Source organism: Emys orbicularis, chromosome 10, assembly GCF_028017835.1.
Source record: "Emys orbicularis isolate rEmyOrb1 chromosome 10, rEmyOrb1.hap1, whole genome shotgun sequence".
NCBI classification, from domain to species: domain Eukaryota; kingdom Metazoa; phylum Chordata; order Testudines; family Emydidae; genus Emys; species Emys orbicularis.
The window spans coordinates 35,751,884-35,776,811 of NC_088692.1; the positions used below are offsets into that span (position 1 = coordinate 35,751,884).

At 55.0% G+C, this 24,928-nt stretch overlaps 1 pseudogene; it reads right to left on the reverse strand.

Moving 5' to 3' along the window:
- Positions 1 to 317: 317 nt before the first annotated feature.
- Positions 318 to 24,928, reverse strand: part of LOC135884612 (voltage-dependent L-type calcium channel subunit alpha-1S-like) — a 49,187-nt pseudogene continuing 24,576 nt past the window's right edge.

Here is a 24,928-nt window from a genome sequence, read left to right on the forward strand (position 1 = left end):
CTGCAGCGGAGCCAGTCTCCAGGCAACCCAACGAGCACAGCTGGCTTGCAGCAGGCTGCCTATGGATACCGCGCTTGAGGGGTGGGGAGAGCCAGCAGACAAGCTCTTAAGTCCAGCAGCGGCAGTAGCAGCAGTCCAGTGGCTACTCAAAGCATTTGTCCATGGCTGGGACAGCTCCTGCCTTGTCTCAGCTCAGGTAACTCGGTTCTGACACTGGGCTCTGACTCCTGCTCCAACCACTGGGCACGGCTGCCCACATCCTGGTCACGTTATGCACCCCCCCAGCACCCCTCTCCAGACTCATGCCCCCCAGACTTTCACCCCACACTCACCTTGGCTTTGAAGGCCATGAGCTTGAGGAACATCTCCAGGGTGAAGAGGATGGTGAAGGCCACGTTCAAGTTGTCCGAGAGGTGGTTCATCTCAGCTGACTGGTTGTAGTGCTGGGGAGCCAGGAAGAGGCACAGGTTAGTCCACTGGGCTATGGGGAGCAGGTATGGGGCTGGGCTCTCAGATTCTGGGCCAGATGTGAGAGCCTGAGACCAACATACAAACCTAGAGCTCTGGCGGGGTTGGAATGTGAGCAGAAGTTGTGATGCTTTCCCCCATTCCACACACAGCTCTGCCAATAGTCCTGCCCCCTAGCCCCCTCCCTGTTCCAGCCCTGGGTCCTGCCCCACAGCTCTGTAGATGTTCCTGACTCCTGATCCGCAGCCCAGGGCATCTCTGCACTCACACACAGCTGTGCCACCGTCCCTCCCTCCTCACCTATAGCACCCACGGCTTTTCCATAGGAGGGGCCTCCCTGGAGCTGAACTGCTGAACTGCCTGAAGTATTCCAAGCCAAGATCCAAACCCAGATATCCAGGGGCACCCGACCAGTGGCCCAGCCTGAGTCTCACTTTGATGGCTTGCTAGTCTGCTACCAAGAGCAGGGTGGTCTCGGACACCCCACCCCCAGGCCCCATGGACAGTGATCAAAGGTTGCCACCCAACAGCGAGGTCGTTAGCTTTGCTCCCTCCTCACCTGCATGCCCAGGCAGATGGTGTTCAGCATGATCAGGAAGAACATGAGGTACTCGAAGTAGTAGGAGGTCACCACATACCAGATCTGGTACTGATAGGGGTTCTTGGGGATGTAGCGTCTCAGAGGGCGGGCTTTCAGCGCGTACTGGACACACTGGCGCTGGGGCAACAGGAGGAAAAAGGTCAAGCGTTGACACCCGTGGAGCAGAGGTGGCACCGTGGGCAATTATGAAACACTCCCAGCTATAAAACCTCCAGCTCCGCTCCCTGCCCCTCTCCCCTGCAGAGCCAGGCCAGACCCCATTTCTCACTGCGCAGGAAATCCTGTGATTTTGAACATTTTTTCCCCTGTTCTGAAAACATAAAAATTAGAAAGTTCCCATGAAACAAAAGTTGTGTTTGGAGCCGATCTAAATGTTTTGCTCTGAGAAAACGGGAATGTTTCCCGCCGCCTTCGACCTTCGTCAGCTTAAATCTGTGGTTTGGTTCGAAATGAAAAATCAAACCAAACCCCCCCCAAACATTCCATTCAGAAAATGGCTGAATGGCTGACGCTAGCAAAACGCTTCATTGCGGGAGGGGGTTCCAAATGATATTTCATCAGAAGGGACACGTTTTCAACAGCATCAGCATTTTCCACAGGAGAATTGTTGTGATGAAACATTTCTGCCCCTCTCTGACTCCAGCCTGCCCTGGTGCACGGTTACCAGCAATCGCTTGGGCATTCTGCTCTCGGCCCCTTCTGGCCCAGGTCGCCTGGGTTAACTCCCTCTGTTCTTGCATATTGGGCATGAGACTCATAACAACCTCAGGAGCTCAGGATCTGGAATCCACCCATCCATCTGTGAAGCTGGACCACAAGTCCATAGGGCCATTTGTGATCACAGAAAAACTTGACCCGGTAACCTTTTGATTGCAGCTGCCAGAATCCCTCAAGGTCCACCCCTTGTTCCACATCTCCTTCCTGAAACCTTTCACCGAGAATCCCTTCCCACCCCATGCTACTCCTCCCCCTCTGCCAATAACTGGGCTGGGCCAAGAGGAACACATGGGCCAGCGGATTCGGGACTCCCGCTGAGTCCGGGGACGACTCCAATAGCTGAGTGATGGGGAGGGATGCGGCCCAGAAGAGCATTTGTGGGAATCCCTGGAACACGTCCATGCCCTGGACCTCCTGCAGGCTCCCCAAGAAATCCAGCCCAAGGGCTCCAGGGAGGCAACCCTAAAAGAAGCGGGGTGCTGTCAGGTATCAGACCAGCTAGGACCAGCCGCTGGCCTAGTCCCTGACTAACTTCGCTGCAAAGCAATCCAGTGAGCCTATCTGCACTACCTTGGAACTGACAGAGAGGTCACAGCCCCTGACGGTTCTAAGCCCGGCCCACACCGCAGATCAGCGGCTGCTTACCGGGTACCTTGCCTGCAGCAGCACTTGCCCTTGTTCCAGTCCCTGCTCCCTTCCAGCTTCAAATTTCTGGCTTCGATCCCTAGCTCTGCCCGTGGCTTACCACGCCTTCAGCTCTGGCATTTGGCTTCTGACCCTCGGCTCATTCCTGGACTTTGTCCTCCCTGGACCCAGTTCTAACCAGTTATTAGTCTGGGTGGGAAGCCGGAGCCCCTTGCACTCCCAGGCAGGAATGGGCCATATAGGGCCATATTCTAGCTTTCCTTGGGCGGGGGAGAGGTCACGGGGGCAGCAAGAATCCTGCATGACAGTCGTGGCGGGGACTAGCACCACTGGGAATGCCGGATGTCCCTCATGGGGTGTGGCTGGGGCCCAGCTGCGAGGCCAGTGTGCAACGGTGGGAGCATTTTCTGCACCTTCTTAAAGGGAGCAGCAGGTCCCACTCCCGAGGAGGCTCCCCAGCCCACCGCCACCCCTTGTTGGCAGGCCACCTGCCAGTCACTGACCTGTAGGGTGACCAGATCTCAAGAGTAAAATATCAGGACACATGGGGGGGGCACACCGGAGGCATGGGGTCAAGGCTGTATCCCTACTTTGAACTTTAGGGTACAAATGTAGGGGCCTGCATGAAAACTGCTAAGCTTATTTACCAGCTTAGCTCTGGTCCCGCTGCCACCATTCTCGATGGATTCCCTCCCTGGGAAGCCTTGAGAAACCTTTCACCAATTCCCTGGTGAATACAGATCCAAACTGCTTGGATCTTAAACAAGGAGAGATTGACCCTTCCCCCCTCCTTCCTTTCACCAACTCCTGGTGAATACAGATCCAAACCCCCTTTGGATCTTAAAACAAGGAGAAATTGACTCTTCCCCCCTCCTTCCTTTCACCAACTCCTGGTGAATACAGATCCAAACCCCCTTTGGATCTTAAAACAAGGAGAAATCAATCAGGTTTTTAAAAAGAAGGCTTTTAATTAAAGCAAAAGGTAAAAATCATCTTTGCAAAATCAGTATGGAAAATAACTTTACAGGGTAATCAAACTTAAAGAGCTCAGAGGAATCCCCTCTGTCTTAGGTTCAAAGTATAGCAAACAAGATAAGCACTTTAGTAAAAGGTACATTTACAAGTTGAGAAAACAAAGTAAATCTAAGACGCCTTGCCTGGCTTTTACTTACAATTTTGAAATAAGAGAGACTTGTTTAGAAAGATGGGGAGAACCTGGATTGATGTCTGGTCCCTCTCAGTCCCAAGAGCGAACCACCCCTTAAACAAAGGACACACACAAAAGCCTTTCCCCCCCCAAGATTTGAAAGTATCCTGTCCCCTTATTGGTCCCTGGGGTCAGGTGTCAGCCAGGTTACCCGAGCTTCTTAACCCTTTACAGGTAAAAGGATTTGGAGTCTCTGGCTAGGAGGGATTCCATAGCACTGTACACAGGAGAGCTGTCACCCTTCCCTTTATAGTTATGACAGGAGTGCACAACCCTAGGAAGCTGCGAGGGGGGTGCATGGCCCCAGCTCCAGCCCCCTCTGCAAGCCGCGGGTCGGGGACACATGGCCCCGGTTCCGGCCCCCTCTGCAAGCCGCAGGTCAGGGACGCACGGCCCCGGTTCCGGCCCCCTCTGCAAGCCGCAGGTCGGGGACGCACGGCCTTGCTCTGGCCCCCGCCGCAAGAGGGGGTCACAGGACTGGTGCAGGGGGTTGGGGCGCAGGAAGGAGGTTCGGGGTGCTGACTCCGGGAGAGAATTTGGGTGCGGGAGGGGGCTCAGGGCTGGGGCAGAGGTGCGGGCTCCGGGCGGCGCTTACATCAGGCAGCTCCCCAGAAGTGGCAACATCTCCCTCTGGCTTCTAGGCAGAGGGGCGGTTAGGTGGCTCTGTGCACTGCCTCGCCCACAGGTGCCGCCACAGCATCTCCCATTGGCCGCGGTCCCCAGCCAATGGGAGCTGCGGAGCCGGTGCTCATGGCGGGGCAGTGCGCAGAGCCCCCGGCCGTCCCTGCACCTAGGACCCAGAGGGAGATTTTACCACTAGCCATCTGGGTAGGGAGCCTACCAGCTCTGCACCAACCGGAAGCCTGGCAGCCCTACAATATTGGGACAAATGGGGTGAGGAGCCCCCTCGGGAGTGGGACCTGCTGCTCCCTTTAAGAAGGTGCAGAAAATGCTCCCACCGTTGCACACTGGCCTCGCAGCTGGGCCCGAGCCACACCGCATGAGGGACCTCCAGCATTCCCAGTGGTGCTAGTTCCCGCCACGACTGTCATGCAGGATTCATGTCCATCATACATCGGTCGGGACACAGGACAGAGAGTTAAATATCGGGAAAGTCCCGATTTTATCGGAACGTCTGGTCACCCTACTGACTTGGGGCAGCCCCCCACTGCAGCTCAAAGGGTCGATACTGTGCTGCTCCCACATAGCCAATACGCTAGTGTGGTGGGGCAGCTGCCCCACACAGGGAGGAAGGATTAAAGCAGGCCAGAGGGAGCCTGCGCAGAACCCTCCCATTAGAGAGGCGAGCCAATCAGGAGGTGGCTTGTTGCAGCGGCCAATCAGGGCCAGCAGAAGCCATATATAAAGGGCTGCTCAACAGAGCAAAAGGCAGTCTCTCCCTGGCCTGCTAGGGAGAAGGATTGGGTGACTAGGAGCACCGTGGCTAGAGCAGTGCTGGGCAGGGTAGCAGAGCAGAAGGAGCTTCTGGCTGACCGTTGCCAGACTGAGGCCCCGGAGGAAGGGCAGACAACATGCTAGGGCTGCCCCCCACTTGCCCTGAGGGAAGTGGCCCACACAGACTGCAGTTTGCCCCTGGAGCAAGGGACTAGACTGGTGACTGCAGCAGGCCACTGAGGCGAGTGGCTGGACTATAGACTGCCAGTCCCCCCGAAAGGGGTGGGAGACAGCGGAGAGAAGAGGACGCCGGGGAGCAACGCGGGTCACAGGGTGGTGGAGACAGCAAAGCGGGAGTAACGGCGAGCGAGACACCACCGGAGGAGGCCGCCCTGTGGAAGGATTTGAGCTAATTCCAGAACGGCCAGCAGGAGGCGCCATGGTGGTGAGTCTCGCTCCATCACAACTAGTTAGTGTAGGGTTACCATACGTCCAGGTTTCCCCGGACATGTCCGGCTTTTTGCTCTTTAAATAGCCGTCCGGGGGGGATTTCTAATAATCTACAAATGTCCGGGATTTCCCCCGGTCGGCTATTTAAAGAGCGAAAAGCGGCTGACAGGGCGGCCGAGAGCCGCTCGCATTGGGGCCTCAGAAGTCAAAGCTCCTTCCCAGCTCCCCCCATCCCCTGCAGCCTTACCATGCCGCCCGGCAGTGCTGGGGGGTGGGGCTGTGCGCCTGTGAGGGAACGCGGCGGCGGGGCTGGCAGCGGTGGCCAGAGCCCCTCCCCCGCTTCCCCCCTCCTCCACAGCCTCAGCACGCCGCTCGGGCGGGGCGGAGCCAGACACCTGCTCTAAGCCGAGTGGCACGGTAAGGGGGCCGGGGAGTTGGAGAAGGGGGACAGTCAGGGGACAGGGAGCGGGGGGGAGGGTTGGACGGGTCGGGGGTTCTGGGGGGGCTGTCAGGGGGGCAGGGGTGTGGAGAGGGGTTAGAACAGTCAGGGACAGGGAGCAGGGGGGGTTAGATGGGTTGGGGGTTCTGGGGGGGCTGTCAGGGGGGCAGGGGTGTGGAGAGGGGTTAGAACAGTCAGGGACAGGGAGCAGGGGGGGGTTAGATGGGTTGGGGGTTCTGGGGGGGCTGTCAGGGGGGCAGGGGTGTGGAGAGGGGTCGAGGCAGGCAGGGAGCAGAGGGGGTTGGATGGGTCGGGAGTTCTGGGGGTCCTGTCAGGGGGCGGGGAGCAGTTGGATAGGGCATGGGAGTCCCGGGGGTCTGTCTGGGGGCGGGGGTGTGAATATGGGGTGGGGATGTGGATAAGGGTCGGGGCAGTCAGGGGACAGGTAGGGTCCTAGAGGGGCAGTTAGGGTGGGGGGTTCTCAGGAGGGGGCAGTCAGGGGACAAGGAGCGGGGGGGGGGGTTGGGAGTTCTGAGGGGGGCAGTCAGGGGGTGGGAAGTGGGTTGGAGTGGATGGGGGCAGGGCGGGGCTAGAGCGGGACTTCCCCCCCCCCTCCCAGTGTCCTCTTTTTTGATTGTGGAAATATGGTAACCCTAAGTTAGTGGTCTATGCAGCCTGGCTTATGGGAACCATCCTGGGCTCCCAGTGTGGTGGCCAAGCCTGGATGTGTCGGTGAAGGTGTCAGAGAGCAGACAGAGAGAGGCACAGAAGAACAGGGGGTCTCGTCTTTCAACTCTGCAGCTTGGACTCACCCTCATGCCTGGGCTCCCGGCCTCTCCTGCCTGGGGTCCCCTGCACCTTGGTCTTGCCTAGTTCACACCCAGCTAGGGCACCCCGGCTCTCGTCCGTCTGGCACTCATCCCGCACGCTTAGCCACGTCCAGACCCTGGCACCTAGCTCTGGTACAACTGGCTCCTCGCACCCAGAGCCTGGGCATCCCTGGAACCGGGAGTTACCCATGTCATGGGGGCTGGGGTGGGAGGAGACTGGGGGGTCGGAGGGAGGTCTCTGCAGGGTGGGGGAGGTTCCATGGGGGGGATTCCACGGGGAGTACCTGGTTCTTGTCCAGCTCGCAGTTCTTGTATTCGCTCTCGCCCTGCTCCTGGAAGGTGACGATGACAAAGCCGACGAAGATGTTCATCAGGAAGAAGGCAATGAGGATGATGTAGATGATGAAGAAGATGGCAATCTCCACCCGGTAGTTGTAGATGGGGCCCATGTCCTCGGTGTGGGTGTCAATGGCCTTGTACAGCAGCCTGGGGGGGTGGCGAGTAGAGAGCATGCAGTTTACCAGGCTGCATGATGGGGTGGCTCAGTCCAGCTGAGCTAAGGCAGAGAGGTCAGGACATCCCAGACAGCTGCTTCCCCTTTGACTGCACTGGCACCTCTGTGCCCCTGATCGGGGGTGGGGGGGTCTGACCCCTCTCTCCATCTTCGGGAGAAGTCCCCTCACATGGCATTCCCCAGCCAGGCAGCAGCACCAGTGGGGTGCTGGGATCTCCCCCCGTGCAGCCTGACCCAGTGCCCGGCCCCCATGCTGCGTGCTCCCCCCGGCGGACTCACTGCGGCCAGCCCTCGAAGGTGGAGACGGTGAAGAGCGACATCATGGCTGAGAGGACGTTGTCGAAGTGGAAGTCGTTGTGCACCCACTTGCGCGGGTACAGCTCTTGCTGCTTGGGGCCGCTGTCCATGTACACAATGAAGTTGCCTCTGGAATGGGAGGCAGCGGCGCATTTACAGACGAGGGGTGAGCGAGCGGGGGACTGGGCCCAGAAACTCTCCAGTCCCCTTGCCCATGACACACATGTGCCCGCCTGCTGAAGACTCCATCCTGCTCAGAGCACGTTACTGTCTCACCAAATCAACCTGGGGAACTCACAGCTGCAGGAAGCCAGAGGCCAGTGCTGGTCGCGACAAGCACCATGGCCGAGTATGCGAGTTCTGACAATAACAGGAATCGGCAGTCGTGCAATCAGGGTGTGCTGAGGAAGGATCACCTGTGGATGCCAGGGCTACAACCCGTCTACAACCTGCCCAGCAGCCTCACCAAGATCCACCCTTGGTGCCTCTCCCCGGAGTACCTGGGATCAGGTGGCAGCCTGGATCTACTGGCTGGAGCAGCTTGGCAAATCCCACCACATGCATGGCAAATCCTGCCGTCCGGGATGAGCTCTGCCCTTCCACAGCCAGGGAGACTCATGCCCCAGGGCAGCCCCCTATACACCCAGACACGTACTCCACCCACTAGGGTGTCTGAAAGGGGACCTGCAAAGGTGACATAACACCTGGGGATATGGGCGGCACGTGACTCCTCCATTTGGGGAGGCTGCGTGTGCCCAGACCATGGCCCTGCCCCTGCTCCAGCTCCTGCCCCACTCATCCCCGCCTGCCCCTCTTTGGCCCCTCCCCTGGGGTTCCCCTGCCTGCCCACCGGCTTCCGGCCGCTCACCCCTCGTGCATGCGTGTGTCTCTTCACCCCCTCCCGCAAGGCTCCCCTGCAAGCAGACTGGGGACAGGAAGAGGATGAGTGGGAGCGGGAGCTCAAGTGGAGTGCGGGCAGGACCACAGCCGGGGTGCCCACCCTTTTGGCAGCGGTGCGCTCCAAAGGCGGCAGGCCGTCTGTTTGGGGAGGCTTAGCCCCCTCTGGCCTCTTATACCCACCACCCATGCCTGGGGGCTGCCATCTTCTGCTCCTGCTTTTGATGATGAGTGAAGAAGGCCTGAAAGAGCTTTTCCAGGTCGTTCCATAAAACACAAGACAGTCCCAGGCTTAGGGTTGCCAACTTTCTACTCACACAAAACTGAACAGCCCTGCCCTGCCTCCCAGGCCCCGCTTCCCACTCACTCCCTCTGTCACTCGCTCTCCCCACCCTTACTCACTCCCTCATTTCCACCGGGCTGGGGCAGGGGGTTGGGATGCGTGAGGGAGTGAGGGCTCCGGCTGGGGATGCGGGTTCTGGGGTGGGGCCAAAAATGAGGGGTTTGAGGTGTAGGAGGGGCTCCGGGCTGGGGGATGGAGCTGAGGGGTTCGGAGTATGGGAGGGGGTTCCGGGCTGAGGCAGGGGACCGGGAGGTGGGAGGGGGTACGGGCTCTGGCGTGGGGGTGTGTGTTCTGGAGTGGGGCCAGAAATGAGGGGTTCAGGGTGCGCGAGGGGGCTCCGGGCTGGGAAAGGGGGTTGGGGGGTGGAGGTGCAGACTCTGGGGTGGGGCTGGGGATGAGGGGTTTGGGGTGCAGGAGGGTGCTCCGAGCCAAGGGCGTGAGGGGGATCAGGGCTGGGGCAGGGGGTTGGGGCGTGGGAGGGGGTAAGGGGTGCAGGTTCTGGGCGGCAGTTACCTCAAGCAGCTCCCGGAAGCAGTGGCTTGTCCTCCCTCTGGCTCCTACGCGGAGGCGCCGCCAGGTGGCTCTGCGCGCTGCCCTGTCCGCAGGCACCCCCCCTGCAGCTCCCATTGGCTGTAGTTTCTGGCCAATGGGAGCTGCAGAGCTGGCACTTGGAGCGGGGACAGCGTACGGAGCCCCCTGGCTGCCCCTATGCATAGGAGCCAAAGGGGGGACATGCTCCTGCTTCCAGAAGCCGCAGCTGACTTATCCCCGCTGTGCCGCTGACCGGACTTTTAATGGCCTCATCAGTGGTGCTGACCGGAGCCACCAGGGTCCCTTTTCGACCAGGCGTTCCGGTCAAAACCCGGACACCTGGCCACACTGCTAGTGCCTTAACCGTTGGCCTGGCCTTCCTCTGGCTTACGAGCCCAACTCCTCCTTGGTCCTGGCCATTCAACACTCCCCTCGGCTCTCTGCCCCCTAGAGCAAACTGCCCTGTGCTGCAGGCTTTGCTCTGCATAGAGACCCACGCCTGGGCTCCTCTGCTCAGCAGGCTCCCGGGAACAGGCTGTGAGCACAAGAGACCAGGACTGGTTCCTCGCCTTCCCCACCAGTCCCCCCTCAGGCAATGACACCCCCAGTCCCTGCGCTCTGGCTGCGATGTACATGCAGTGACGACAGGGGGCGCCTACCTGCATTCCTCTTCTGTCATCTTGGCCGGATCCGTACAGCTGCTAAACTTCCCCTAGGTTTAAGCAGAGAGCAGAAGAATCAGGGATTGTACTGTGAACCGCAGGGGGCCTGACTGATAGACCTGGGGAGCAAGGACAAGGGCGGCTGCTGGCAACTGCAGTACATCCTGACATGACCCCACAGCTTGGCCCCGACCCAGGGGGCAGCATCTCCATGGCCCATTCCAGCCTGAAAGGGGGCTGGTTAGTGCCGGCCGTGAGCGTCTGGGCCCTACCCCAGCTGGGCCTTTCCTTAGAGGTGGTTAGAGCCCAGCCAGATGTGCCAGCCCTCAACTCTCCCTGCGCAGTCAGCAGCACCAACAACCCCTAGGAGCCCTGCAGGGCCCGAAGGCCAGACCACTGCTGCAGCAACCCGTAGCACTTCTAGCCAAAGAGTCACGTCAACCTCATCCATTCGCACAACAGCGCAAGCGCAGACCTGCCTGCAGTGCCACGGGTGGTCAGGAGGAAACACCTGTGATCCTGCAACACGGTGGGGAGCTGGAGCGGGCGGGGGAAACCAAGTCACAGGTGGGGAAGGGACTGGCCCAAGGCTACCTGGCTGGTCAGCACCAAAGCTGGGAAGAGACCCCCAAATTGGCTGACTCCCACTGGGCCATGGGGCTGCCTTGCTTGGGCACAGATTATGCATACACTGCCCTGTTCTGCCTGCAGCGTGCTGGTACCCCCAAGGGGATGGCCGGGGATGGTCCTCGGCCTCCCTCTGAATTTCTGACATGGGAGAATCCCCTCTCTTAAAAGAAACGAAGGGGAGCCACTTCCTGGCGCTTCCCTGAGCTCAGCTCCACCCCAGCTCTCCCCAGGACAGGGAGGGTTGGGGGATACCAGCGCTGGGTTCTGGCCGGGAGGGGCTCTCACCTTGAAGAGCTGCACCCCGATGCAGGTGAACATGAACTGCAGCAGGGTGGTGACAATCACAATGTTGCCGATGGTCTTGACGGCCACGAACACGCACTGGACTACGTGCTAGAGAGAGAGAGAGGCCAATGCAGAGATGGGCCAGGCCTGCAGCACCACGACCTGCTGTGGGTATCGGCCGTGCCCGTGTGCAGGGGAAGGGGCCATCCCAGACACGGACGGGGGACACAGCACCACACCGGTGTGCAGGGGACGCGGCCGTCCCAGACACGGACGGGGGACCCGGCACCACACTGGTGTGCAGGGGAAACGGCTGTTCCAGATGCAGCCAGGGGACCTAGTACAAAACCAATGGGTTGCCTCCCAGCTGCCCACAGACACCTAACAAAACACCCGGGTGAGAGTGAAATCAGGTGGCCTGAGCCCTGGGACGTGCAGTCCTGGGATCCTGCTCAGATGGCCCATGATCTGGCAGGCCCTGGATTCCTGTGGCAGATCTGAGGGGGGCCGTGTCCACCCCCTATGGAGAGCCCTTGTCCCCGCCTTGCTCTCACCTTCAGCCCCTTCGCTCTGTTCAGGGCCGGCTCCAGGCACCAGCCCACCAAGCTTGTGCTTGGGGCGGCACCTGGAGGGGGGCGGCGCGGCGCTCCGGCCGCCGGGGGGAGAGCCAAGCCCCAGCCGGGGCTTGCCGCCTTCTCGCCGCCCTGCCCCCTGCGCTCTGGCCGCCGGGGGGAGAGCCGAGCCCCAGCCGGGGCTCGCCGCCCTCTCGCCGCCCTGCGCTCTGGCCGCCGGGGGGAGAGCCGAGCCCCAGCCGGGGCTCGCCGCCCTCTCGCCGCCCTGCCCCCTGCGCTCTGGCCGCCGGGGGGAGAGCCGAGCCCCAGCCGGGGCTCGCCGCCCTCTCGCCGCCCTGCCCCCTGGCCGCCGGGGGGAGAGCCGAGCCCCAGCCGGAGCTCGCCGCCCTGCCCCCTGCGCTCTGGCCGCCGGGGGGAGAGCCGAGCCCCCGCCGGGGCTCGCTGCCCTCCTCCCAGGGCTCCGGCCGCCCTCCCCCCCGGCGCCCTCCCCCCGGGGCTCCGGCCGCCCTCCCCCCCCCCCGCAGGGGGGGGGGGCGGCCGGAGGCTTTTTTGCCTGGGGCGGCAAAAAAGCCAGAGCCGGCCCTGGCTCTGTTAATGGCCTGCAGTGGCCACAGGACTCTCAGCACCCTCAGGATTTTCACCACGGAGATGGCGCTGGACCTGGGGAGGGCGGGGGGAGACGGGGTGACTCAGCCAGCTTGGGGTCTGGCCAGACAAATCAGCTCCTCACACGCCGTCAGGAGCCAAACCGGCCTGCAGCGATGCATCGGGGGAGAGCCAACACCTGTGCCCCTCCAACATGGGCAGGGGAGCTGTACCTGCCAGGGACAGGAGGGGACAGACTGGGGGGACAGACAGGGGAGGACGGGGCATGCTGGAGGGGGCAGGCTGGGGGACATGCTTGGAGGGCAGGCCGGGGGTTGCAGAGCAGCAGGGGCAGGAGGGGGCATGCTGGGGGGCAGGCTGGCGGTGTGCTGCAGGGGACAGGCTGGGGTGTGTGAAGGGGCAGGGGCAGGAGGGGGCAGTCTGGGGGGCATGCTTGGGGGGCAGGCCGGGAGGTACAGAGCGGGAAGGGGCGTGCTGGGGGGGCCGACTGGCGGTGTGCTGCAGGGGGCAGGCTGGGGGGTGCGGAGCGGGAGGGGGCGCGCTTGGGGGCAGGCTGGCGGTGTGCTGCAGGGGGCAGGCCGGGGGGTGCGGAGCGGCAGGGGCAGGAGGACAGGCCGGGAGCATGCTCTGGCGGGGCCAGGCTGTCATGTGTTCTAGGAGGGGATTGCAATCCAGTTTGACAGAGCTCCCCAAGGGCAGCACTTCCAGGCGCTTCCCACCATTCCTGTAAGGGGCAGGAGGCTGCACAGTACATCAGTAGCAGAGTTGGGCCTAGCCCCCAGGATCGCTGACATCCCTGTCCTGAGCCCTAGCCCCTAGGCCACATTCCCACCCACCGTGAGGAACAGAACCCAGGAATCCTGAAGGAACTTGGGGGAGGAGGAAGGCAATTCCAGATTGAAGTGGGTGCCTGCCCACAAAATCCTTGCGTATCCAATTCATGGCATAGCCTCTCCTCCCCATTCTCAGGGGTTGTTTATTTCCTTACTCCCAACAGCGTGGCTGGATGACTTTGTGGCACTGCATAGTGTATGAATGCTAATGCAAGGGGAATCAACCAACTCACATGCTTCTGGGCACAGGCTGATTGTCACAGGGATCAGGAGGGAATTACTCCCCACCCTCCATCTACAGCCCTGCATCTGCCCAGGTGCATCCCTACCATCTGCAGCATCAGTTACTGGTCATTGCTGGAGGTGAGATACTAGGCTAGACAGACCAATGGCCTAACCCATCCTACGTCTCTATTGCCAACGTAGATGACAGCACAGCAGATGGCCCTATCCTCTGCTGAACAGGCAGACCTGTTGCTACAACGGGTGCTTACTCAATTCCCATGGAGATGAGGGAGACAGCAACCACCAGCAGATCCAGGATGTTGAAGTAGTTCCGGCAGAAGGACCCCTTGTGAAGGAATGCACCCTATGCGGTCATCTGAAGGGGAGCAGAGGGGAGTTAATGGGAACGGGGCAGATCACCTCTGATCCTCTTTCTTGTTAGTGACTGCTGCTCATGAAAGAAGCCAGATTGGAGCCCTGGACACTTAAGTCCTCTCTAGATCCACAGAATAGGCACAGTAAAGGAAGCTTATCATGTACCACCGAGCCAGCGAGCCTCAGCCCCACCCCACAGGAGTCTCTCCAGGGAGTTCATTCTCCACAGCCCGTTCTTGGCCCAGCTGCCAATTGTGATGGTGCTTTTCTCACGCAGACACCTGTGGCCTAGGAACTGGGCTGACAGCCACTAAACAAATGCTTCCCTGGGCGCCCAACCGGCCACAGTAGAGCACGGCCCGCAGGGCCTTCTCTGACTGCTCAGTCTAGGGCGGGACTCAGGAGCAGAGCTGGTCAAAACTCAGCATTTCTGTTTCGGGGGAAATTTCGACACATCATCATTTGGTTTTGGTCCCGATTGGAACAAAAAAAATATTTTCAAAATATCGCATGAAATGGAAGTTTTGAAAAATGTTGGTTCTGGAACACTGAAATTTTGTTTTGTTTTATTTTATTTTATTTTATTTCTTTTTTTGTTTGTTTAATATTTTTATTTTTCTATTATTTAATGACATGCCTGTGGCATACACTACTACTACTGGTGTCGTAAAATGACATAATCGTTTAATTATTCTATTGATTTTATTTTAAATATTTAATAACGGGTGCTTCAGTCTAGCAGAGAAAGGCATAATATAGTCCCATGGCTGGAAGTTGAAACTAGACAAATTCAGACTGGAAAGAAGGTGTAAATTGTTTACAGTGAAGGTAATTAATCATTGGAGCAATTTACCCAGGGACGTGGTGGAGACTCCACCACTGACAATTTTTAAATCAAGAGGGGATGTTTTTCTAAAGGCATTCTCTAGGTTCTATGGTCTGTGTCACATAGTAGGTCAAACCAGATGATCCTAATGGTCCCTTCTGGCCTTGGAATGGATTAATCTGTGCATTTTTAAAACAGTTAAGGGCAGCTGCTACTTAGCACTGATTGAAACATCTTCTCTTCTCTTCTAGGTCAAAACGTCTGCTGTTTGCATTGTAACTCCAGTGTCAAACTATTTCATTACAACACAAACAGGAGACATTTTAAAGAAAAGCGAAGCTGTTTCAATCCATGCTAAGTGGCAGCTGCCCTTAATAAGTTTTAAAATAAACTATATTAAAATAATATTTCTACTAGGGCTGTCAAGCGATTAAAAACATTAATCGCAATTTAAAAAATTAATATTGATTAATCTTGCTGTTAAACAATAGAATACCATTTCTTTAAATATTTTTGGATGTTTTCTACATTTTCAAATATATTGATTTCAATTACAACACAGAATACAAAGTGTACACTGCTCACTTTATATTTATTTTTGATTACAAATACTTGCACTGTAAAAAACAAATGAAATAGTATTTTTCAATTCACCCAGTACAAGTACTGTAGTGCAATCTCTTTATCATGAAAGTTGAACTTAAAAATGTAGAATTATGTACAAAAAATAACTGCATTCAAAAATAAAACAATGTAAAACTTTAGAGCCTACAAGTCCACTCAGTCCTATTTCTTGTTCAGCCAATCGCTCAGACAAACAAGTTTGTTTACATTTGCAGGAGATAATGCTGCCCGCTTCTTATTTACAATATCACCTGAAAGTGAGAACAGGTGTTCTCATGGCACTGTTGTAGCCGGCGTCACTAGTTATTTACATGCCAGATGCGCTAAAGATTCATATGTCCCTTCATGCTTCATCCACCATTCCAGAGGACATGCGTCCATGCTGATGACGGGTTCTGATTGATAACAATCCAAAGCAGAGTGGACCGATGCATGTTCATTTTCATAATCTGAGTCAGATGCCACTAGCAGAAGGTTGATTTTCTTTTTTGGTGGTTCGGGTTCTGTAGTTTCTGCATCAGAATATTGCACTTTTAAGACTTCCGAAAGCATGTGCCACACCTTGTCCCTCTCAGATTTTGGAAGGCACTTCAGATTCTTAAACCTTGGGTTGAGTGCTGTAGCTATCTTTAGAAATCTCACATGGTACCTTCTTTGCGTTTTGTCAAATCTGCAGCAAAAGTGTTCTTAAAATGAACAACATGTGCTAGGTCATCATCTGAGACTGCTATAACATGATATATGGCAGAATGCGGGTAAAACAGAGCCAGAGACATACAGTTCTCCCCCAAGGAGTTCAGTCACAAATTTTATTAACGCATTATTTTTTTAACAGGTTTCAGAGTAGCAGCCGTGTTAGTCTGTATCCGCAAAAAGAACAGGAGTACTTGTGGCACCTTAGAGACTAACAAATTTATTAGAGCATAAGCTTTCGTGGGCTACAACCCACTTCTTCGGATGCATATAGAGTGAAACATATATTGAGGAGATATATATACACACATACAGAGAGCATGAACAGGTGGGAGTTGTCTTACCAACTCTGAGAGGCCAATTAAGTAAGAGAAAAAAAACTTTTGAAGTGATAATCAAGATAGCTCAGTACAGACAGTTTGATAAGAAGCAAGTGTGAAAATACTTACAAGGGGAGATAGATTCAATGTTTGTAATGGCTCAGCCATTCCCAATCTTTATTTAATCCTGAGTTGATTGTGTCTAGTTTGCATATCAATTCCAGCTCAGCAGTCTCTCCTTGGAGTCTGTTTTTGAAGTTTTTCTGTTTTAAGATAGCCACCCGCAGGTCTGTCATAGAATGGCCAGACAGGTTAAAGTGTTCTCCCACTGGTTTTTGAGTATTATGATTCCTGATGTCAGATTTGTGTCCATTAATTCTTTTGCGTAGAGACTGTCCGGTTTGGCCAATGTACATGGCAGAGGGGCATTGCTGGCACATGATGGCATATATCACATTGGTAGATGTGCAGGTGAACGAGCCCCTGATGGTATGGCTGATGTGATTAGGCCCTATGATGATGTCACTTGAATAGATATGTGGACAGAGTTGGCATCGGGCTTTGTTACAAGGATAGGTTCCTGGGTCAGTGTTTTTGTTCAGTGATGTGTGGTTGCTGGTGAGTATTTGCTTTAGGTTGGGGGGTTGTCTGTAAGCGAGGACAGGTCTGTCTCCCAAGATCTGTGAGAGTAAAGGATCATCTTTCAGGATAGGTTGTAGATCTCTGATGATGCGCTGGAGAGGTTTTAGTTGGGGGCTGAAGGTGACAGCTAGTGGTGTTCTGTTATTTTCTTTGTTGGGCCTGTCTTGTAGGAGGTGACTTCTGGGTACTCGTCTGGCTCTGTCAATCTGTTTTTTCACTTCAGCAGGTGGGTATTGTAGTTTTAAGAATGCTTGATAGAGATCTTGTAGGTGCTTGTCTCTATCTGAGGGATTGGAGCAAATGCGGTTATATCTTAGAGCTTGGCTGTAGACAATGGATCGTGTGGTGTGTCCTGGATGGAAGCTGGAGGCATGTAGGTAAGTGTAGCAGTCAGTAGGTTTCCGGTATAGGGTGGTATTTATGTGACCATCGCTTATTAGCACAGTAGTGTCCAGGAAATGGACCGCTTGTGTGGATTGATCTAGGCTGAGGTTGATGGTGGGATGGAAATTATTGAAATCATGGTGGAATTCCTCAAGGGCTTCTTTTCCATGGGTCCAGATGATGAAGATGTCATCAATGTAGCGCAAGTAGAGTAGGGGCGTTAGGGGACGAGAGCTAAGGAAGCGTTGTTCTAAGTCAGCCATAAAAATGTTGGCATACTGTGGGGCCATGCGGGTACCCATAGCAGTGCCGCTGACTTGAAGGTATATATTGTCCCCAAATGTGAAATAGTTGTGGGTGAGGACAAAGTCACAGAGTTCAGCCACCAGGTTAGCTGTGACATTATCGGGGATACTGTTCCTGATAGCTTGTAGTCCATCTTTGTGTGGAATATTGGTGTAGAGGGCTTCTACGTCCATAGTGGCCAGGATGGTGTTTTCTGGAAGATCACCGATGGATTGTAGTTTCCTCAGGAAGTCAGTGGTGTCTCGAAGATAGCTAGGAATGCTGGTAGCGTAGGGTCTGAGGAGAGAATTGAGCTGGAATTGATATGCAAACTAGACACAATCAACTCAGGATTAAATAAAGATTGGGAATGGCTGAGCCATTACAAACATTGAATCTATCTCCCCTTGTAAGTATTTTCACACTTGCTTCTTATCAAACTGTCTGTACTGAGCTATCTTGATTATCACTTCAAAAGTTTTTTTTCTCTTACTTAATTGGCCTCTCAGAGTTGGTAAGACAACTCCCACCTGTTCATGCTCTCTGTATGTGTGTATATATATCTCCTCAATATATGTTTCACTCTATATGCATCCGAAGAAGTGGGTTGTAGCCCACGAAAGCTTATGCTCTAATAAATTTGTTAGTCTCTAAGGTGCCACAAGTACTCCTGTTATTTTTTTAACGAGCGTCATCAGCATGGAAGCCTGTCCTCTGGAATGGTGGCTGAAGCATGAAGGGGCATACGAATATTTAGCATATCTGGCACATAAATACTTTGTAATGCCAGCTACAAAAGTGCCATGTGAACGCCTGTTCTCACTTTCTGGTGACATTGTAAATAAGAAGCAGGCAGCAGTATCTCCCGTCAATGTAAACAAACTTTAGAGACTGGGAATGGTTGGGTCATTACACTAATTGAATTTTTTCCCCCCATGTTAAGTTCTCCTCACACCTTCTGTGGGTCATCTCGATTATCACTTCAAAGATTTTTTTTCTTCTGCTGCTGATAGCTCATCTCAATCGATTGGCCTCTTACAGTTGGTATGCATACTTCCACCTTTTCATGTTCTCTGTATGTATAAATATCTTCTGTCTGTGTGTTCCATTCTATGCATCCGAAGAAGTGAGCTGTAGCCCACGAAAGCTTGTGCTGAAATAAATTTGTTAGTCTCTAAGGTGCCACAAGTACTCCTGTTCTTTTTGCGGATACAGACTAACACGGCTGTTACTTTGAAACCTTTTTTGTCTGAGTGATTGGCTGAACAAGAAGTAGGATTGAGTGGACTTGTAGGCTCTAAAGCAGGGGTTCTCAAACTGGGGTTTGGGACCCCTCAGGGGGTCACAAGGTTATTACATGGGGGGTTGTGAGCTGTCAACCTCCATCCCAAACCCCGCTTTGCCTCCAGCATTTATAATGGTGTTAAATATATAAAAAAGTGTTCTTAATTTATAATGGGGGTCGCACTCAGAAACTTCCTATGTGAAAGGGGTCACCAGTAAAAAAGGTTTGAGAACCACTGCTCTAAAGCAAGGGTGGCCAACCTGAGCCTGAGAAGGAGCCAGAATTTACCAATGTACATTGCCAAAGAGCCACAGTAATATGTCAGCAGCCCCCCATCAGCTCCCCCCCCACCTCCCGCCCACCAGCAGCCCCGCCGATCAGCGCCTCCCCCTCCCTCCCCGCACCTCCCAATCAGCTGTTTCGTGGCATACAGGAGGCTCTGGGGAGGAACGAGGGCACAGCAGGCTCAAGGAAGGGCGCGGGAAGGGGTGGAGTGGGGGCAGGGCCTGTGGCAGAGCCAGGGGTTGAGCAGTGAGCACCCCCCAACACATTGGAAAGTTGGCGCCTGTAGCTCCAGCCCCGGAGTCGGTGCCTATACAAGGAGCTGCATATTAACTTCTGAAGAGCTGCATGTGGCTCCGGAGCCACAGGTTGGCCACCCCTGCTCTAAAGTTTTGCATTGTTTTGTTTTTGAATGCAATTATGGAACCAAAAAAATCTACATTTGTAAGTTGCATTTTCACAATAAAGAGATTGCACTCCAGTACTTGTATGAGGTGAACTCAAAAATACTATTTCTTTTATTTATCATTTTTACAGTGCAAATATCTGTAATCAAAAATAATATAAAGTGAGCACTGTACACTTTGTATTCTGTGTTGTAATTGAAATCAATATATTTGAAAATGTAGAAAAACATCCACAAATATTTAACAAATTTCAAGTGGCATTCTATTGATTAACAGTGCGATTAAAACTGCGACTAATCGTGATTTTTTTATTTAATCGCATGAGTTAACTGCGATTAATTGACAGCACTAATTTCTATTATATTATGACATGTCACAGTAATAGGGCATATTATGGGCGTACATTAATGGCAGTTGCTAGTTCGTATTGATGGAAACCTATTATGTGCTGTTACTCCTGCCATGGTATGAAATAATGTAAACATGAAAAAAGAAAGGACATCAAATTCTAAACAACATTTTGAATATTTCCAAACCTCTTTTTTTTGGCAGGAATTTTTGTCAGAATCAACACAATTTCATGACAAATTTCAGTTTTGGAGAAACTAACGAAAAACGTTTGAGGAAAATGTGCTGACCAGCTGTACGGAGGTGGCCGTCCTAGTGGTGACAGTAAGTGACACAGGCTGGCCAGCGACCCCCCCAGTGTCTGTCTGTGTGCAGCAGCCTCAATCAAAGATTCCCCATTCACTGCAGCCACTTCTGACGCCTGCCTCTGCTCTGCCCCGATCAGCGGCTCCCCTCACGGCATCACCCCATTATGCACCGTCTCCAGAAAGATGGGGTGTGACTCACCTTCAGGACTATTTCAACTGTGAACACGGGGGTGAAGCCGATGTCAAAATATCCCAGAATCTGAAGATAAAAATCAGGCAGAGGTTTTGGTAACTCGGGAGACCAGATGTTATTTGAACGTCCTACAACCGGGAGCTTTGGCAGACAGACGGCACACTGCCCCGCTGAATGGAAACTGCACACCTGGTGCTAATAATAAATACAACAATAATACATACATGCTTTGCACTGTGACTGCTCCTTTCGCACCAGCATCTTTACGACACTAATGAATTAAGCCTCCCAGCCCCCACAGCAGTCAGGAAAGGATTATCCTTGGCAGAGCACAGCAGTCCAAGGGTTAGAGCCCGGGAGCCAGGATTCCTAGCTACTGTTCCCATCTTTGGGAGGGGAGAGTGTTCATAGAATCATAGAAGATTAGGGTTGGAAGGGACCTCAGGAGGTCATCAAGTCCTACCCCCTGCTCAGAGCAGGAACAACCCCAACTAAATCATCCCAGACAGGGCTGTGTCAAGCCGGAACTTAAAAACCACTAAGGATGGAGATTCCACCACCTCCCTAGGGAACCCATTCCAGTGCTTCACCACCCTCCTAGTGAAATAGGTTTTCCTAATATCCAACCTAGACCTCTCCCACTGCAACTTGAGACCATTACTCCTTGTTCTGTCATCTGCCACCACTGAGAACAGCCGAGCTTCATCCTCTTTGGAACCCTTGTTCAGGTAGTTGAAGGCTGCTATCAAATCCCCTCTCACTCTTCTCTTCTGCAGACTAAATAAGCCCAGTTCCCTCAGCCTCTCCTCGTAAGTCATGTGCCCCAGCCCCCTGATCATTTTCATTGCCCTCCGCTGGACTCTCTCCAATTTGTCCACATCCCTTCTGTAGTGGGGGGCCCAAAACTGGACAAAGTACTCCAGATGTGGCCTCGCCAGTCAGTGTTCTAGTGGTTAATGCTGGCGATTTAGGGTCAGGACTCCTGGGTTCAATTCCTGGTTCTGGGAAAGGACCATGGCCTAAGGTGTCAGGATTCCTGGGTTCTTTTCCCAGCTCTGTAAGCATCTAGCTGGGTGACCTTGGGCAAGTAATTTCCCCTCTCCAGGCCTCAGTTTCCCTATGTGTAAAACGAGGTTAGTGACAGTGCTTTGGGGTCCTCAGATGAAAGGCTCTGTACATCCACAGTATTACAATCCAAGACAATTTAAAGGTGGGGAAACTGAGGCACAGAGTGATGTTAAGTGACTTGCCAGTGATCACACAGGCAGTTAGTGGCAGTGCTAGGGGCAGAAGCCAGGAGTCCTGATTCCAGTTTTTTAGAGCAGTCCCATTTTACCTCAGCTGTGTGCCCCACGCTGCTGAGGTTTCCACAGAAACCTGAGCCAGCAGTCCAGTGATCGAGGGGCCCACCAATGGCTCAGGCCCCTGCAATGGCAGGGATTTGTTTTATTGAGACATACCCAGCGGGTCCTTGCAAGTGATCTGTGCCCCAGAGGAAGGCAAAACCAGCCAGCCCCAAGATGCCAGCCGGTGTGACCTGGGGGGAAACTCCTTCCTGACCCCAAATATGGTGATCGGTTGGACCCTGAGCACGTGAGCAAGAACCAGCCAGCCGAGCGCCTGAGAGCACGAATGCTCGGTGCCACCTCTGCACCCTGCCCAATGGCCCACCTCCAGCTGTGGAGTTCTGATGAATAACTCCATCCACACTTGTGGGGTCTCCGAGTGCTTCACAGGGCAATGGACTGCTCTGCGGGCATCCCTACCGCTCCCTGCACCACAGGGGCCGAGCAGATCCCAGCGGGGAACGAATGTAACCTCACAGGGCAGCTTTATTATCCCTCTGCTACAGACTGGGATGGTGAGGCACAGAGAGGAAGTGACTTGCCCAGGGCCACAAAGTAAAGTTAGTACCAGGCCAGGAATGAGAACCCAGAATCCCCTGCTGCAGCCCTGGAACAGGTTTTCCTTCCAGAGCCAGGAAAAGAACCAAGGACTCCTGATTCCTCATCCCCTGCACTAAACTCTCCTTGGGCACAAGGCAATAGCCTGGCAAGCAGCTCCCCTGAAGCTGCACGTTTCTGGTGGCTCAAACTGCTTTCCCCAACAGCCCATCCTGGGAACCTTGTTCCTGAAGGACACAGGCCGGATGGGATCCTCAGCCGCCAGGGAGACGCTGCTGAGCAGGATGAAGAGCAGGATGAAGTTGGTGAACCAGGTGGCGTTGACGATTCGGTGGCACAGCACTCGGATCCTGGGGAAAGGAGAGAGGGGAGGCAGGCAGTCAAAGCATTGTCAGCTCCAAGGGGCTGAGTGACAGCCCAGGTTAGAGCTTGGGGAGTGGTGCAGCTGGGGAGATCCCTGCGTGAGTCTCGGGGGTGGCACCCCTCATTCTGTGTGCCCGGCATGCTTCTACCCTGGGACAGCTTGTGGGCACAGCTGGCTCCAGAGGCTGTAACAGCCCATTATAGTTAAAGGTGTTACTTTATAGCTCAGTCGGGAGGTTCCAGGTTCTATCCTCGCTGATCACTGCTGGGTTTCTGACAGATGGGAGGAGAAGCAGCACCTACTTGTTGGTTGGGCTGAAGATGAAGAAGGCACTGGCTTCGGGCATGGGTACTGCTTTCTCCTTGAGCTGCAGCTCTGCCAGGGGGCGTGGCCGAGGGCTTGGGGATTTCGGGCTCATCTTCCTCATCGTCACCTGTGGAGCAGCCAGAGGGAGGGAAACATAGTCAGTCACTTTGAGCTCGCATGTTGGGGTCATTCACTTAGCAGCAGCCAAAAAACAACTTAGCAGAAGCTGAAACTTAGAGGTAGAAAAGGATCACTTGGCCCCTCTCCATCCTGGGCAGCCAATGAGGGATTGTTTCCTTAACCATCCGGAGTTGGGGATGATGAGACCCCCGTGGTCCAACTGCAGGATGAGTCAGCAGAACAGCTCTGACCCTCCATGCAGGGATCAGGAACCTGACATCTGGCCATGTTTCCTTTTATGCTGGGCAGAGAGACTGTGGCCACCACAGTTAGATGAAGGGCTGTGGCTCCCCTCGCACCCCACAGCCCCTGGGGGTACTCACACTCCCGCTGTGGAGCAAGATGCTGCTTGCCATTAGAGACCCATAGGACAAAACCCTGGGGTATCCCCCGACGTCTTGACTTCAAATCCTCCTGGCCAAACCCAGCTCCCAGCTCCCATTGTTCTCAGTGTGTGTGGGGGGTCCCCCATCTTATGTCTCCTAGTGCGCCCCCTAGTGGCCAGCAGGACTCACCCGTCAGTGAGGCAAGTAACACCCCACAAGCAATGGAAGAGGCATGTGCAGAGTCTGGTATCCTCCCCAGAGAGAGGTAGAACTCCCTGATCACGCCCCTACCCTCATACACAGACCAAGTGCTGCAGAGAACTGCACAGAGTTTATTCCAGCTCGGCGTCTGCTGGAAACAAACCATGTGGCTTTCTGCATCGTAATAAGCCACTAGCTGAGCTGCACTCTTGGGACCAGAGCCCTCCAATGGGATTTCTCTCTGCAAGCCACCCCAACCCTTTCCATCGCTCCCTCAATCTCTCCGGCTGGAGGCAAGGATCAAGCCAGAGCCTTACCTGGGAAGTCAGCAGAAGGGTAGGGGTCTTTGATCTCATTCACGTTTGATTCAAACTCGTCCACTTTTAACTGAGAAGGAGAGAGAGAGGCGACTAGCTGAGCATCCCGGAAACACCACCCGTGGCACTGCCAGGGCTCTGCGTGCCAGCCTTCCCCAGGCCAGCGGGACAATGCTGCAGGCGAGAGGCAGGGAGAGCTCCCCCGATCTCCCATTGGGGCAGGAGCCATCTGTTTGTTCTGTGTTTGTACAGTGCCTGGCACAATGGGGCTCTGACCCACGATGGAGGCTCCTAGGCAGAGGTGGATTAAGGTTCCCTGGGGCCTTGGGCCAGAGCAAGTGGGGGGCCCCTCCCCACCCCTTCTGCCTGTGGCCCCACCCAAAGCCCCACCCCTTTCTGCCCCTTCCCCTGGGGCCCACCCCTGTTCCACCCAGGGTCCTCCTCATTCTGCCCCCCCACTGCAGCCCCACAACCCCTTTTGCTCCTTTCTGCCCCCCCCACTGCGCCCCAAGACCAAGAAGCTCTGTCCCGTGCCACGGCCCTGGGGCCACAGCAGGGTGTGAGAGCTCCTTCAGTCCCAGGGTCTGGATGCTGAGGCTTCCCCCGCCACCCCCGTGCTTCTCTGTGGGACCAGGGTCTGGCTGCTGTGGAGGGGGCTTCCCCTGCCCAACACTTCTGCTATGGAACAGGGTCAGTGCGTGGGGGCTTTCCAGCCTCACCCGCCCGGCGGCCGCAGCTCCAGGCTTTCGCTGCCACCGGCAGATTTTTTCCGGGGGCCCCCCAGTTGGCTGGGGCCCCGGGCCCAGTGACTAATCTGCCACTGCTCCTAGGCGCTACCATAATAGAAATAATTAATAATAAACAACACGAGGCAGGGGAGCCAGGATCACTGGCCAGTTGGACAAGGGCCTCTGACGGGCCCTACATGTGTGTGTGTCTGTGAACACGTGTGTGTAGAAAGATCTTGAGTGGAAACTCCACCGAGACAGTCCTTTGATACAGGACCTTTGATCCTGGGCCTGTACCCACTGAGTCCCACTCCCCGTCCCCCAGCCACGCATTTTGGGAGGGGCAGGGAAAGCAGGCTCGCTCATCAGAGGAATGGGCCTACAGGGCATACAGAATGGATGTCTTGCTACAAGTCTCTGGAGATGCGTCTGCTGAAGCTCAGGATTTTGTCCCCAGTCATTCGGTGGGCCCTGGGGAAATCT